This window comes from Heterodontus francisci, chromosome 34, assembly GCF_036365525.1.
Source record: "Heterodontus francisci isolate sHetFra1 chromosome 34, sHetFra1.hap1, whole genome shotgun sequence".
NCBI classification, from domain to species: Eukaryota; Metazoa; Chordata; class Chondrichthyes; order Heterodontiformes; family Heterodontidae; genus Heterodontus; species Heterodontus francisci.
The window spans coordinates 4,686,810-4,701,103 of NC_090404.1; the positions used below are offsets into that span (position 1 = coordinate 4,686,810).

Genomic DNA, 14,294 nt, shown 5'->3' on the forward strand with positions numbered 1-14,294 from the left:
CCTCCAACGGGAGGAAAGTTGCTGAAATTCTTCCACAGAATCCAATAATGAATCAGGTTTACTCTGTGAATTAATATGTGCTGGAAACACTGGTTGGACAAGACTTGGGCCCGAGACCTGCAAATATCATGCTTTGATGAAAAGACCTACACTTAGCAAATGTGTGAAGCCCAATTCATTGAGCTGTTGTGTATTTAAATCGCGATTGGAAGAAAAGGTCTTTATTGTGTTTTTTTATTTAAGAATTGAAATGCAATCGAGAAATTCTCATTGACATGAATTAACGGTGTCCAACAGTGCAAGGGAAATGTTCACAAAACTCGGTTTACCGCTGGATTTATTAACTGTTCTGTTGATGATCTTCAAGGGGATCGCTTCATGTCCCACCACACAGGAGTAAGAAGCGCCGCTGGCCCACTCCTCCGCTGCAATGGATAACAGGCTGTAGATGAAGTAGGAGCTCTTGTCGTTCTCCGCCATCACCTCGGTGTTCTTGTAGTTGCCGGGATTCACCGACTTGTCATTGACAGTCCACTTGACGAAGATCTCTCGGGGGGAGAAACCTCTCACTAAGCAGGTGAGGGAGAGGAACCTCTCTGCGGAGACTTCTTCTGCTGGGGGCAGGAGAACAGACACAGACGGTTCCCGCAGATCTTTCCATGCTGAAAAATTAAAATAAATGTCAATAAACTAGACAATTTCAGAGACAATGACACCGGTGGTTAAATGTGAGAGAAATTGTGAAGGTTTTCCTTTTCCTCTCTGGGGCCTGTGCTGTTTTCCAGCCGGCGCAGAGGCGCTGCAATCCTGCTCGCCGAGAACATAAAGGATTTGACTGGAAAATTACATAGAACATGCAGCACAGGAGCAGGCCATTAGGACGAGCTAGCCTATGCTGGTGTTTATGCTGCACACGGACCTCCTCCCACCTTACTTCAGCTCTTTCTATTCCTTTCTCCATAATCTACGTATCTAGCATCACCTGAAATGCATCACCTCTGGCCCCAGGGAGGTTCAATAGTGAATTACAATTAAAGTATCAGCGTAATCCATTCAACCACTTAATTGGGCCTTGCACAAACACCGGCAAGAAGCACAACCTCTGACTTATTGCTTCAATCACATTGCTCACCTTCCTTGTGGATGGAATCTCTGAGAGGAGTCGGCAGATCCTGATGGCTCACCACACAGTAGAACACAGCCTCACTCAGCCAGGCTTGTGTCGAGATGTCTACAGTGCTGATCACGCTGTCGGGATCCTCTCCGGGTTGGACGGCAATCTCTGATTTCAAAGGCTTCTGTTCTTGTGTCCAGGACACGTTGACACCATAAGGAGCATTAGACACGACGCAGGTTAAGGTGACCGTCGCCTCCAGTAAGACCTGTTCTATTGATGGTGGCAGTAGTTTAATTACTGGATGATTGCACTCGGAAGAATCTGCAGAACAGAAATGAGAGTCAAAGAAATCTCCATCTTCAGGATCAGGACGCGAGTATTTAACTATCACTTTCTTCAGGAGGGGAAAAACACCTTTCACTTCAACACTGTCGTTCATGGGAAGGGCAACGATTTGTAAATTCAGGGACATCCAAGCGGATCACATCTCTGCTGAATATAATGGCTCTGTCACCCGAGGACATGAGCTACACATGAAATTCATACTGGCTCAAAACGAATGAAATTACGAATTTTCGGACCAACTGGAAACAAAGTTAATGTTCTGGTGCCTTGTCAGTATATTTGGGGAGATGAAAATGTTCAGCAACCAGACAGAGGAGGGGCGAAAGGTCGGTAAAATGCAGTCCCAAGGTTTTTGTTTTTCTGTGGTGAGGAATAATTCGCAATACTGGACGAGATAGTTTTCTAATATCTGCCACGAGTGAGTATTTCTCATGTGTCGGCCTGGAGTTAGAAGGCGATCTGACCACAGGACTGTAATAAGACCATAAGAATAAGAGTGTGCATTCAGCCCCTCGAGCTGCGTTCCGCCATTCAATTACACGATGTCTGAATTGTATCTTAATTCTGTTTACCCATATATAACCCTTAATACCCTTACCTGTCAGAAATCTATCACTCGCAACATTAAAGTTTTCAATAGATGTCAAGCTTCTAAAGCGAGTTGGGGGAGAGAATTCCAGATTACCGCTATCTACTGTGTGAATATTCCCTTCCTGATATCATTCCTGAATGACCATGGTCTAATCTGAAGGTTATGCCCCCTTGTTCTGAAGTTCCTCACCAGAGGAAATATTTTTCTCCATTGACTCCATCAATTCCAGTAAACATCTTAACCACCTCAATTAGATCACCCTTTAATCTTCTATCCTCAAAGCAATACCAGTTTGGCCTGTGAAACCTGTCCTCTTAACTTAACCCGATCAGCCCCGTTATCATTATGGTCAATTCTTGTTGCACCACTCCCAAGGCCAATACATTCTTCCTGTGCTCTGCAGTCCAGAATTGAACACAGTTTTCTAAATAGGGTAGATGCTCTTTCTGGCACCTGATTCCGAGGCCGTTACCAAGAAAGGGTTCCAGATGCCGATTGCTGCTCCGTGTATGATTAGCCCATTCAGGATCAAGCTGATATACAGGCCACCTCACTCACTATATGACATCACAGTAGAGCTAAACATTCTTTCATGATGTGATGACATGTTGAACCGTGAGCAATCCTAATTTCTAATTTCTAAATCCTAAACTCACAGCCAAATAACACATAAAAACTGCACGATGGCGATTTAGAAATTGTTCTTTGTACTAACTCCAATAAATTCCTGACTTTCAGTAACATGGAGTACAGAAAGGTGTGGAGCTTCCTGGGACTGTGCATCTTACCTGGAGATCCGGTGATGTTTCGGCTTTGGGTGGCCGCTTGATGGGAGACCTGGCAGGTATAGACCGTGTTGGTGAACCATTCCCGAGCGGGGACTGTCAGCCGACTGGTCGCTGAGAAGTTCCCGTTCGTTTCACAGGCGGGAGAGGTGACGAAGCCCGATTCCATGGGATGTCCATCCTTCAACCAACTCACGGTTATTGCTTCTGGATGGAAATCGATGATTGAACACACGACAGTTGCAAATCTGCTGCTTGTGATTTCTTCACTGGAAGTCTGGGTGAGGATAACAGTTGGATGGACGATGTCACCTTTACAATCTTCAAGAAAAAACATGTTAGACATTTCGAGAAGAAATTAATAACTAATACAAACTGTTCTTATATTTTAACAGGTTATTTGCATCAAGCAGGCACTAACTGATGTTTCCAGGGGTCTGCACTGTGCACAACACTCTAAATGTGGAATAGCCAATGTTCTACACAAGATCCTTCTAGCTTTTCTGTTTTTCCACAGTTTCCACAACACTAACCTGGAATTTCCTTGATCCAGAGCGACTCTCCGCGTCGAACCTCGCAGTAGATTTTGCTGCTTCCCACCTCTGACTCAGTGATGGTTAATTGGCTGCTCAGGGTGTAGGTTCCCTTCTTGTTCAGCACTGACGGGTAAGTCTTCAAACCAGTGGTGATCGGTTCTTCACCTTTCTTCCAGGAAACGCTGGTGATTTGGGGGATGTAGTCCATCGCCAAACAGCCGTAGGCCATGGAGCCATCGGTGTTGGGTTGTTCACAGGAGCACAGGCCGTAAAGAGTTGGGGGAGACGGTGTCGCTAGGAAAGAATGGCAAATTGAACAAGTTAGACTGTGATTCATGCTTATTAAGTAACCAGACATCTCGCAATTCGACTCCAGCTGGAAACTGATTCCAATATTTTCCGATTAAAACCTTCATCCGCATTTGAGCTGCGATCAGTTACATCATTTGGTGTTCATCACCTGTCGGTCCCCTGGTCAGGAACACACCTCTCTTTCAGGACCTGTCACATTACAAAAGTAAGAGCCTTTTGAAGTTATCTGAATGAGGTATTTTTCATTGGATTAAACTGAAAGAGGAGTTTCCCCACTTTGTTCGGCCAATATTTATTTCTAAATCAACAACACTTGGTCAAAAAACATGCGGCATTTAGTTTTTGGAAATTTCTTCTCTGCAAATTGACTGCTGGGTTTCTCCGCACCTCCACCTCCTCCCAGCAACCCTCCCCACCACCAGCAGACCACCCCGCCCCCCCAACTCCCACTCCCCCTCCAAAAATATAGCAACTACTCTGAAAAAGTGCCATTGGAATGCGTGCTTGTAAAATGAACTTAATACTGTAAACTTGAATACAAGGCAAATTCATACCATTACTTTCCCATAAAAACCTACAATACATCTGAGCATGCTTATGACCCTGGGTGATAAATTCATAGACATGATAGCTGAGAAGAAGGCCATTCGGTCCATCAGGCCTGTGAAAGATCACTCCAGCGATCCCGCTGACCTTCCAATTCCTAATCTTTTCAAAATTTAATTTTATCCAGCTATTTTAGATTCTGTTTACAGCCCTCTTTCTGATAGGACATTCCAGATCCTAACAACCCCCTGTGTAGAAAAGTAGATTCATACACTCTTCCTTCATTCTTTTGACGCTGATTTTAAATCAGTGTCCTCTACAGACCAACTCACTGATCTGGGCAAATTGGTATCTGAATTTCTGTATAAAACATTCATTATTCAAAACACCTCACCAGACTTCATTTTAATCTTCTATGTTCCTATAATAGTGAAGAACTTTTACAATAAATAGTTGAAGTCTACTTTAAAATATGGACTGAATCATTTCGTACACAGATTTCAGAGGGGAATTTTTACACAGCCTAGTTTCTGGAATTAAAATTTTTAATGACTCGGCAATGACTCTAAGCTATCACTTTCCTTTTCAGTACTTGAAGATTGTGACTTCTGTTCGATATTATTCGACTGAATGGATTCTCTGGAGTTTGCTTCTCCCTCCAACTCAAATAATAAACCGAATTAGATCCGATTCGTAAAAATCGGTCATTTGGACTGATGCACTTTAAACGGTCCATTTAACTTTCCAAAGTATCTTCCCACCCCTCACCAGTGAGAACTGGTGTTGCTGACTGTGTCGTTACAGACACATCTTCTTGCTGCTTGCACCGACCATAATGTGAACATCAGGACTATTCTACAAATATTCTACAAATATCTGATATTGTCATTACTTAAACATTATAAATCGAGTGAATATCAGTCGGTTCCATGGAAGGAAGGACAAAAGTTCCTGAAGTGTTATTGCTGACATGGTCAACTCTCACTTCTGATTTGTGCGGATAATTCAAACACCTGAGGCCTATGGGTCAGATATTGGAAGCTCGCTCACCAATATGATGTGAAAGAGGATGCTGGTTATGCTAGCGCAACAGTAGGACATATGGGCTTTCAAATGTCACGTAAGAGAACATTCGGAAAATGGAAGCGCATGGATTAAAGGGGTCTTAGTAACCTGTTCAGGTATAGGAAACAGAGAGTGACGGTGAACCAATGATTTTCTGACTGGAGAGAATTAAGCATTGTGATCCCCCCTTGCGTTGGTCATAGGGTCATTATTATTTTTGTTAAATATAATGACGTGGTATTGGGTATGGGGCGTAGAATTTCGAAGGTCAAAGACGATACTAAACAAATAGTGAGCAGGATAGTATCAGAGTTCAGAAGGACATGGGCAGGTGAAATGTTCAGAGACAGAGCAAATACAATTTCATGCGGTTAAATGTGAAGTGCTGGAACTTTTGAGGGACAACACGGAAAATTAATGCAATCTAAATGGTTGGATATTCAAGGGGTAGAAATGTAGAGGGACCAGAGTTGCATTTTCACAATGTTTTTTTTCAAGGTCGTTAAGAAAGCGAATGGAATACTTGGTCTTGTAAAATGGAGTACGAATTACAAAAAAACAGGAAGTCATATTAAAGTATTACTAATCACTAATTAGGCTGGAGTATTTTTGCACAATTCTGGCCGTCACACTTTCGAAAGGATGTCAAGGCTTTGTGGGGAGTGTCGAGGGAGTTTACCAGACTGATGCCAGGAATGAGGGAGTTCAGTTATATAGAGTTATTATACGAGATAATTGTTCTCATTAGGCGGTTACCGATTAGTTATGTTCAAAATTATGGGTTGTTTTGATAGAGCAGATAAGGAAAAACTATTTCCTCTGAAAAGTGGGTCAGTAACAAAATAATTAATTGTCAAAAACGAGCGTGGGCGGGTGGTGGCTGCGGAAAGTGGTTTCTTTCCTGACAGAGGGGGCTTTTCACAGATGCATCGAACGATTACACCACAAAAGGAGGCCATTCAGCCCGTCGTGTCTGTGCAGCTTCTCTGCAGGTGCAACCGGACATATCCTTGAAGAACATTAATTTGCGTGGCTATGAGGGAAAAACTGGCTTGTCAGATTAAATTGGAGAGCGCTTTGAGAGCTAACACAGGCATGACGGGCTGAATGGCCAAATTCTCTGCGAGAACTTTCCATCATTCTACCCGACTCAGTAGTATTAGTTATCCCCAATTTAATGGGACGAAAAGCTTCATAAATTTTAACATCTCTGTGACATATATTTTGTTGCTTTTTATAATGAAAGAGGGTTTTTAAAATAAGAGGTTCTGAGCGATTTTATTCAAATGAGTCAATCAGATACTGTCAGAGACTTAAAGCATATTGTGATTGACATTGATTGCAAGCTCACTGTTTCACTTCAAAAATTTCACAAGAGCTTACTTCAGCGGCTGTGTGCCCTCTGCTGTGACACAATCCAATAATTGCCTCTCACCAGAGTTTATCACTGACTGTCACCTTTTGAAAATACTTGAACTAAATAATGATTTCAAACATGAGAATATCATGATGGTTATTCGGAGCGGGAGTCTCCACTATCTCCATTTAAAGTGCCAAAATAACGTCCAGTCTCCCATCAGATCAGAACAGGCGTTGGTCTCTGGAGCGTTACAATCACTTCCTGAAACTGTTTGTTCTGAAAGTGCACTCAAAATCAGGCCAATCTCATTCAATAATTATCTGAAACTTAATATGTTTAAATATTATTAATTCATTAAAATATGGCCAAGAATTATTATTAAAATCAATTCATGTGCGTTGTTTCATCTGGACAATTGAATAATTTATATTCATATATCTGGGTCGAGGACTCACAGCTTATGAGTTTGATGCACATTGAGATTCCTTGAACACTGTGGGGAAAACATTCTCAGATCAGGTACAGGACAGTTAAGCTGCAAAGTAAAGATCCATCTATACGGCAATATCATGAGTTGTAATCTCAGACATCGCAAGTGTTAAATTCCGTAGAAAGCTGCCTCTACACTACACTGTCACTCTGGGTCAGGTCCACCATCTGTTTAATATAAAATAAAAATTCCCTCTACGCTGTCCCATCAAATATATCCAGGACAGGTTCAATCCGGTTTAGATACTGAGTAATTCCTCCCTCTACGCTGTCCCCATCAAGTAGTCCCAGGACAGTTACAATATAGATTAAATATACAGTAAAACTTTCTCCGCATTGCCGAATCAATCACTCCCAAGGGAGGTACATTACTGATTACAAACTGACCAAATCTCCTTCTACAGTCCGTCTGTTGTGTCTCTGAACTGTTATTTCTGACTGCCACAGACTGGAATTATGATCTCATTGCTGAGGCGCCTCATCAAACTTAAAGTCAAACTTTTAGGTTTCTCGGGGGTACAAGTTTCTTAATTAAATGGATCAAGTTGCACTCCTTGAAATGAAACGAACCAGTCTGTTTGCAACCTGCAGGGAGGATTCCTCGTCCTGACACAGTGAGCAGGCGCACAGCAACAGAACAGACACAAACGGTGCAACAATCGGGCTGTCAGCAGTTAGATCTGTTCAATTGTCAATTTCAATGAAGCTGTTTGATTCTAGTTCATCAATTGTCAAATTGTGACCACTCCAAATCTGTATACTCTTTGAAATTAAACTGATATTCATTTCAAAAACTCCCTTCGACCTCCAAATGTTTCTCCCTGTCTGTTTACAATCTTAAAAGCATGTTAGAAAGTTTCGCTTAAAATGAGTACATCAGAAGAATACACATTCAGGAAAATTAGATGTCCATAACCAGAACTCAGTGACAGAGTAAGAATTTAGAAAATCAGGAGATATGTATCTTGCAAACTGATTACCCACTGGTTTGACACAATTTCATAATTCAATTTTACAAAAAAAATTAGTTGAACCACTGCTCAAAGTTAATTCATTAAAATCTGCGGTGATACTTGATTGAGCTGAGAACAGCTGAGTAAGAAATGTATTGTTCTCTAAGTTATTGCCAGACATAATGAATTAAACTCTCCGATTCTTGAGACTTTGCACTCATTGGAATCCTGGCAAGTATACTATTGAATTGTGGGAGGTCATTTATGTTTAGTGAATTAGCACTATTATATTCTAAGCTAATATTCATGTTAGCTGATTTTATACTGCACTTATCATTTATAAATAAATAAAAATAAATAAATTATTTAATATTACTTCAAGACCAGTTTCTGCCTGGCACCTTGTGAATTAATGGAGTTTTAATTAAGTCATTATGACACTTTATCAGTATTAAATAATTAACGTCATATTAATAGATGAAAACCTTCAGACAAATATATTACTTCATGCTGAAATCGAATCACAGTGCAATAATTTAAAATGAACAATAACTTCTAGTCCCGCCCTGCTTTCTCTCTACAAACTTGTAAACTGCGCAGGTATCTGAATGCGTTGATATTTTATAAGCTCCTTCCATTCTCAGCGAGTATTTCACACAATGGATTTAGCCTGGCCGGGGTCACATGTCACTAACTGGGCTGCAACATGGCCTGTTTGTGAAAGCAGCTCTCCCGTGTTTAAATATCGTTATAAATCTTAACTATATGAGATAAAATATCTAAAACATCCGGGCACTTTGCGATCAGTAACTATGCTGCCACTATTTAATCACACGATGTTTTTAGATTTTACTCCCGTAATTCACAAATTAATTGCAAAATATATTTTGATTTTTATTGAAAGAAGTTCCAAAATGATCACTGCAAAACTGGACGAAAACAACTCTTTCAAATCATCTGTGACATTGAAACCTAATGAGCAAATGTAGCCGAGATTTGGCGGATCAATTTAATATTTATTAAGAATTAAGCATAACTCTCAGGTATAATCTGTTCTTTATCTATCATTCCATCCTGCGTGCAGCACAACTATGGGAGACAGGATGTTGTTACTGAATTCAAAACTAACATTAAACTTTTGTAATTAATTGAATCTGCTTGAATTTCCAGGTGTTATTTGTTTGTCTTTAGCCTCACGCAGTCTGCAAGTTTCTTCAATTTAAATAAAATCATATGCACAATTCTTTGACTGCCATTGACCTCTTGTCCCAGGAAAATGGTTAATATTAAATTAGTGATAATTATCTCACTATCCAACAACAAATGACATTGAAGAAAGAACATGGAAGAACATGAACTCAAAGAATGTAATAACCGGACAGATAGATTGCACTGACAAACTGCAATTTACAACGCCTATTTAAGTTGTAAGTAAATACAAGCTGACATTCACCTGTTTTAATCAGGAATATCACAATTAATTTAAAAGCGCTCATTAACCTGAAAACAGCACTGGAATAAGTACACTCTTATTGAAATAATTTCAAGCACAATTAAAAATAGTCTCCAGTCATAAAGTTTTCCGGTCACGACAATTGTGCGCTTGGCACACCAGAACTGTAAAAGACGATTCATGAATAATGAATCGATCTTAATATGAAAGCGTATTTGGTTTATATGAGGACATATTGCCGCATTATAATTGTTTGAATTGTATTAATTTTACTCTCCAATCTGCAAACCTGCTACTTATTAAGTTTGTAATTGCAGTAACATTTCACGGATTGAAGGAGCGTTACAAACCATGGCTTAACAGTTCAATCTGCAATTATCATTTAAATTTTTTTAAATGCCTTGAAATATCTTTTTTTTTATTTCTGAAATCTGCCTGTTATCCGGCTTTCGAATCGTCTTTGAAGCAGTTTCAAACAAATAGAATGTATCCATTTGATCAGAAAACCTGCAGCCGCTCGGTGTCACCCGGGTTCAACAAAGCAGAAACGCCAAATAGTTTTACAAATTTTACTTTGTAACACAGAGACACACTCTCCTCAGCAGATAACCTCCAACTCACATCACTGAGGGGCTGAATCCCACCTCAGTGCGTTTCAAGGCGAAGCAGCTTAATTCCACAATCACTTTCAGTAGAATCAAATGTAACATCCCAAAAAAAAATCTCAATACAGAATCCACCGAGCCTGCCTGTCTCTGAATTACCAAATATATAAAATAATGGCAGCAGATTTGTTAGTACAGAGAGCATGTTTAATAAATTAATATTGATTCTGTAGCATATTTCATTGATATTGCCTGATATCACTGCATTATTAAAAGTGACGTTATATTAATGTAAATCTGGCCAAAGCTGCAAATTTGTTATTTATGTAATTCATAATTACATCAAAATTTATTGTATTACATATGAGCATTCGTAAGCAGTAGATTGATAGATAGCAATTTAATTACCACAAATAAAAATAGATCAAAATATCAGAAGGCTATTTTTGACCACTGAAGCTTTCTGCATAATTTTATTTCAAACATATTTAAAGACTTATTGTTTCTATTCGATCAGAAAACCTGCAGCAACTAGATGTCACCCAGATTAAACATTGCAGAAACGTCAAACGGTTTAAATACCAAACAGTTTGGTATTTAAAGTAGCCCAAACACTCAGTCTCATCAACAAATAAACACCAAATCACATCAATCTGGAGCTGAATCCTTCAACAGTACCGTGTGTAAAGAAACCATTAAGTTCTTTAATCCCTTAGCAGCAGAATCACATAAAACATTGCAACAAATTCGCAATATAGAATCCACCAAATCCACTTTTCAGTGAACGAATGTATCATGACAAAAAACAGAAATATAAAATTAAAAACACAAATAAAACAGTTAATGAATAAATGTATGTTTCTTACCTGCAGTCACCGTCACCATGGTCCCTTGTCCCCAGTACTCAAGATAGTCACAGTGTTACATTCCCTGGGCTGGGTCACACAATAACCGGCTCTGCACAGAATAGTGAGAAATCCATTATTATTTTAAATATCCACACTCCAGAGGCAAAATAAAATCTTGATGGTTCTTTGTAAAATTATAACTGCGTTAATAATTCTTTTCACTCTTTATAAATTTCCCTGATGTTTTATATTTCACACAGTAACATATCAGCAATTATTGAAATCACTAACTGATGAATGAATAATTAATCCATTTATCCATAATAAACCGTGCTAGGAGGACAGTGCTGGACACAAATAGTACTTCACTGTATATATAGTTGGATTGTTAAAGCGAGCACTGACCCAGACTCATCAATTAGTGCTGAGGGAGTTTTTGTATTGACAGTAACTGCTGTGCCACCCAGTATAGCACAGTGAGACAAACCGTGTCAAATACTGTGGCGGACTGTTAACTGTAAAATACAGAGTTTACATTTCACAGCGATCTCAAAAACATGATTGCGATCCCCCTAAGAGGACATCAGTGAGAAAGTTCAGTTTATACCAGTCATTATATTTATAAAGAGATCGGAATATTTCTGAACCATCTGTGCTGATTTAGCGTGACAGTCAATATTAATAAAGCAGGAGACTTCTATACAATTTTACAAATCTATATTGTATTTCCCCAATTTTATATTTAATCCTCATTGTTTACGGACCATCTGCTGCGTTAGTGATCGCTGGTTTGAGCAAACTCCCTGTCTGGGGTTTTTGTATGAAGAACTCGCTCTGTACAGCACCGTGACCCACTGTAGTACCCACAGTGACACTAACCTGCACAAATACTGCACTCACTGTCTGTTCAGTACTGCCTCCCAATATTCACTTCAAATAAAAATTCACTTCTGATCTAATTCAGAATATATCCAAATGTTTACACCATGCAGTAGGAATTGAACCCAGCTCCAAGTAACTCCCTCCAGATATCAGTCACATTAAAACTAGCATCTTATCCAGATTTGCAATTGCTGATACTATTAATATTAAAAATCAGCACAGCCAAAATTACTCATCAGTACTTCGGTTCGTGTCTTAGATTTATACCATTGAATTTTCACTGTGCTACTTGTGTGAGAGACGGTCTATGGCCTGGTTCTGAACTCTGCCGTTAACATTGTATTTAATAAAATTACTGACCGTCAGTTTATGATGGAAGTTATCGAATTCTCTCTCCATATGTTCTTGTACATGTCCAGCCCTGGTTCCTCTCACTGTGGTCTGTTGCACAGTAATATATAGCGGTGTCTTCAGTCTTCAGGCTCTTCATGTCCAAAGCGAAAATGTTTTTTGAAGTGTCTTTGGACGCAGTAAATCGATCTTTAATCCCTGGGGCGTAGTAGTTGCTGGATGAACTAGCATAGCTAACCAGCCACTCCAGCCCCTGTCCGGGAACCTGCCGGACCCAGCTCATCCAGGTGCTGCCAAGAGTGAACCCGCTGGTTTTACAGGTCAGTCTCAGGGAGCCTCCGGGTTTCCCGGTCTCTGCCTCTGGCTGAGTCAACACGATATCCGAATGGACACCTGTAAAAAATATCAAAAACCCCGAGAATTAATCCTGGTGAAATGATTCCTGACTCTGTAATATTTCAGAGAAAGACTATCACTGATCCAATTAGTGAGAGACTCGGATAGTAAAAACTACTCACGGGATAAGAAAACCAGCAACAGACTGAGAGAAATCGCCAACCTCATCCTTCTGGCAATTCGGGGAAAATGGTTCTGACAAGAACTCACTGAGCAAACTGGCTCCCGCACTGTTGTATTGCGGTCCCAGTGACCTGCATTTAAGTACCCGGCAGAAGGGGGCGAGGTTACAGGCGCCGCCTATAGATTCCCTTATGGAGGCGGTAACTGGATCCACGTCCCACCTTCCACATCATCAACAGAATGGACTCATATCATTACACTGAGTTATTATTAAATGCGAACTTTTTATCTGTATCCAGGGATAGTCAATCGGCTGTGTGGTTTCAATGCAATGTGTTACTTGGTACTAAATGGAACTGTTGCAGTGAAGAATGTGTCAGTAATAAACAATTGCATTGTGGACTGTGAATTAAATTCCTTTATTTCCTCAACTCATCACAGGGGATGTGAATCACTAAGATTAAATTACGTTACCAAGGTCAAAAGTTACTGATAGTATGTATCAATTCATCTCCCGTTATCTATCCCCTCGATCAATACCAGTGAAGTATCCCCAATAATTTGAATTGTTATCAAGTTATGCAATTAAATGCGGGACATGAGTAAAGTGATTCTATTTTCAATTTGACTGGCTGTAGTTATACGATTTAGGATCAGAATGAATAGAAACGCCTCGTATTATACAAGTCTCTCTCTCTGTCTGCATTTCTCGAGCTGCTCCTCACCATGACTCGACGCCATTCCTTTAAAAATTACCAAATACAGAAGTCCGCTTGCCTTGTCACGTAAAATTCATATCAGCTTTTGAAAAAGAGAATCTAGTGAATCAGAATCAATACGGTGATCAGGAAATCTATCCCTGATACCCAGATTATTGCAGCTAACATTAATAACTGACTGGTATCAGGAACACAGTACATCAGGACTTAAAGCTTTGCTGCAAAATATCACAATTATTTGTTGTGGAAACGGATCACAAACTGGGCATTTCTCTAACCACTGATATCTCCACTGAGAGGGATGGATATGCAATCCAAATTATCAGACATTAAACTGTCCGCAGCTGTTATCAGTAATGAAAGAGACTTTATCGTTTGAATGTGATACACAGCTCTGTGAGAAAATTCATGGAAATGCAGCGGGTTCAGAGCAATTCCACCTATTTCATTATTTACTTGACGATTCCCAATTTTCTATTTCCGATGTGGATGTGAGGGTCATTAAAATCTCTCTCTACAACTTCATGTAGTAGAAATAAATGGTTTTAATGATTCAGAATACTATTGAATTGTCACATGTCAATTTATTATTTTGCGCTCCCAGTTTATAATGATATGAGCAGTGAGTTTACCGAAAATCATCCTTTAGACGTGATACCGTGAAATGATTTATTTTTTGTAAGAGCGCTGCAGAATAGTTAATATTTAAATGGTTAAATGCCACCTTTGTCCATTCATATTCACACTAATCTGCCCCACACAGTATTTGGCACCAACCCAGCCGACTGTCATCAGGGAGACTCAAACAGCAATGTCA

The 14,294-nt window shown here is 39.7% G+C and overlaps 1 pseudogene; it reads right to left on the reverse strand.

Annotated features, from left to right (window-relative positions):
* Nucleotides 1-205: 205 nt before the first annotated feature.
* On the reverse strand, nucleotides 206-12,892 carry LOC137348938 (Ig heavy chain C region-like; annotated as a pseudogene).
* Between the last annotated feature and the right edge of the window lie 1,402 nt (nucleotides 12,893-14,294).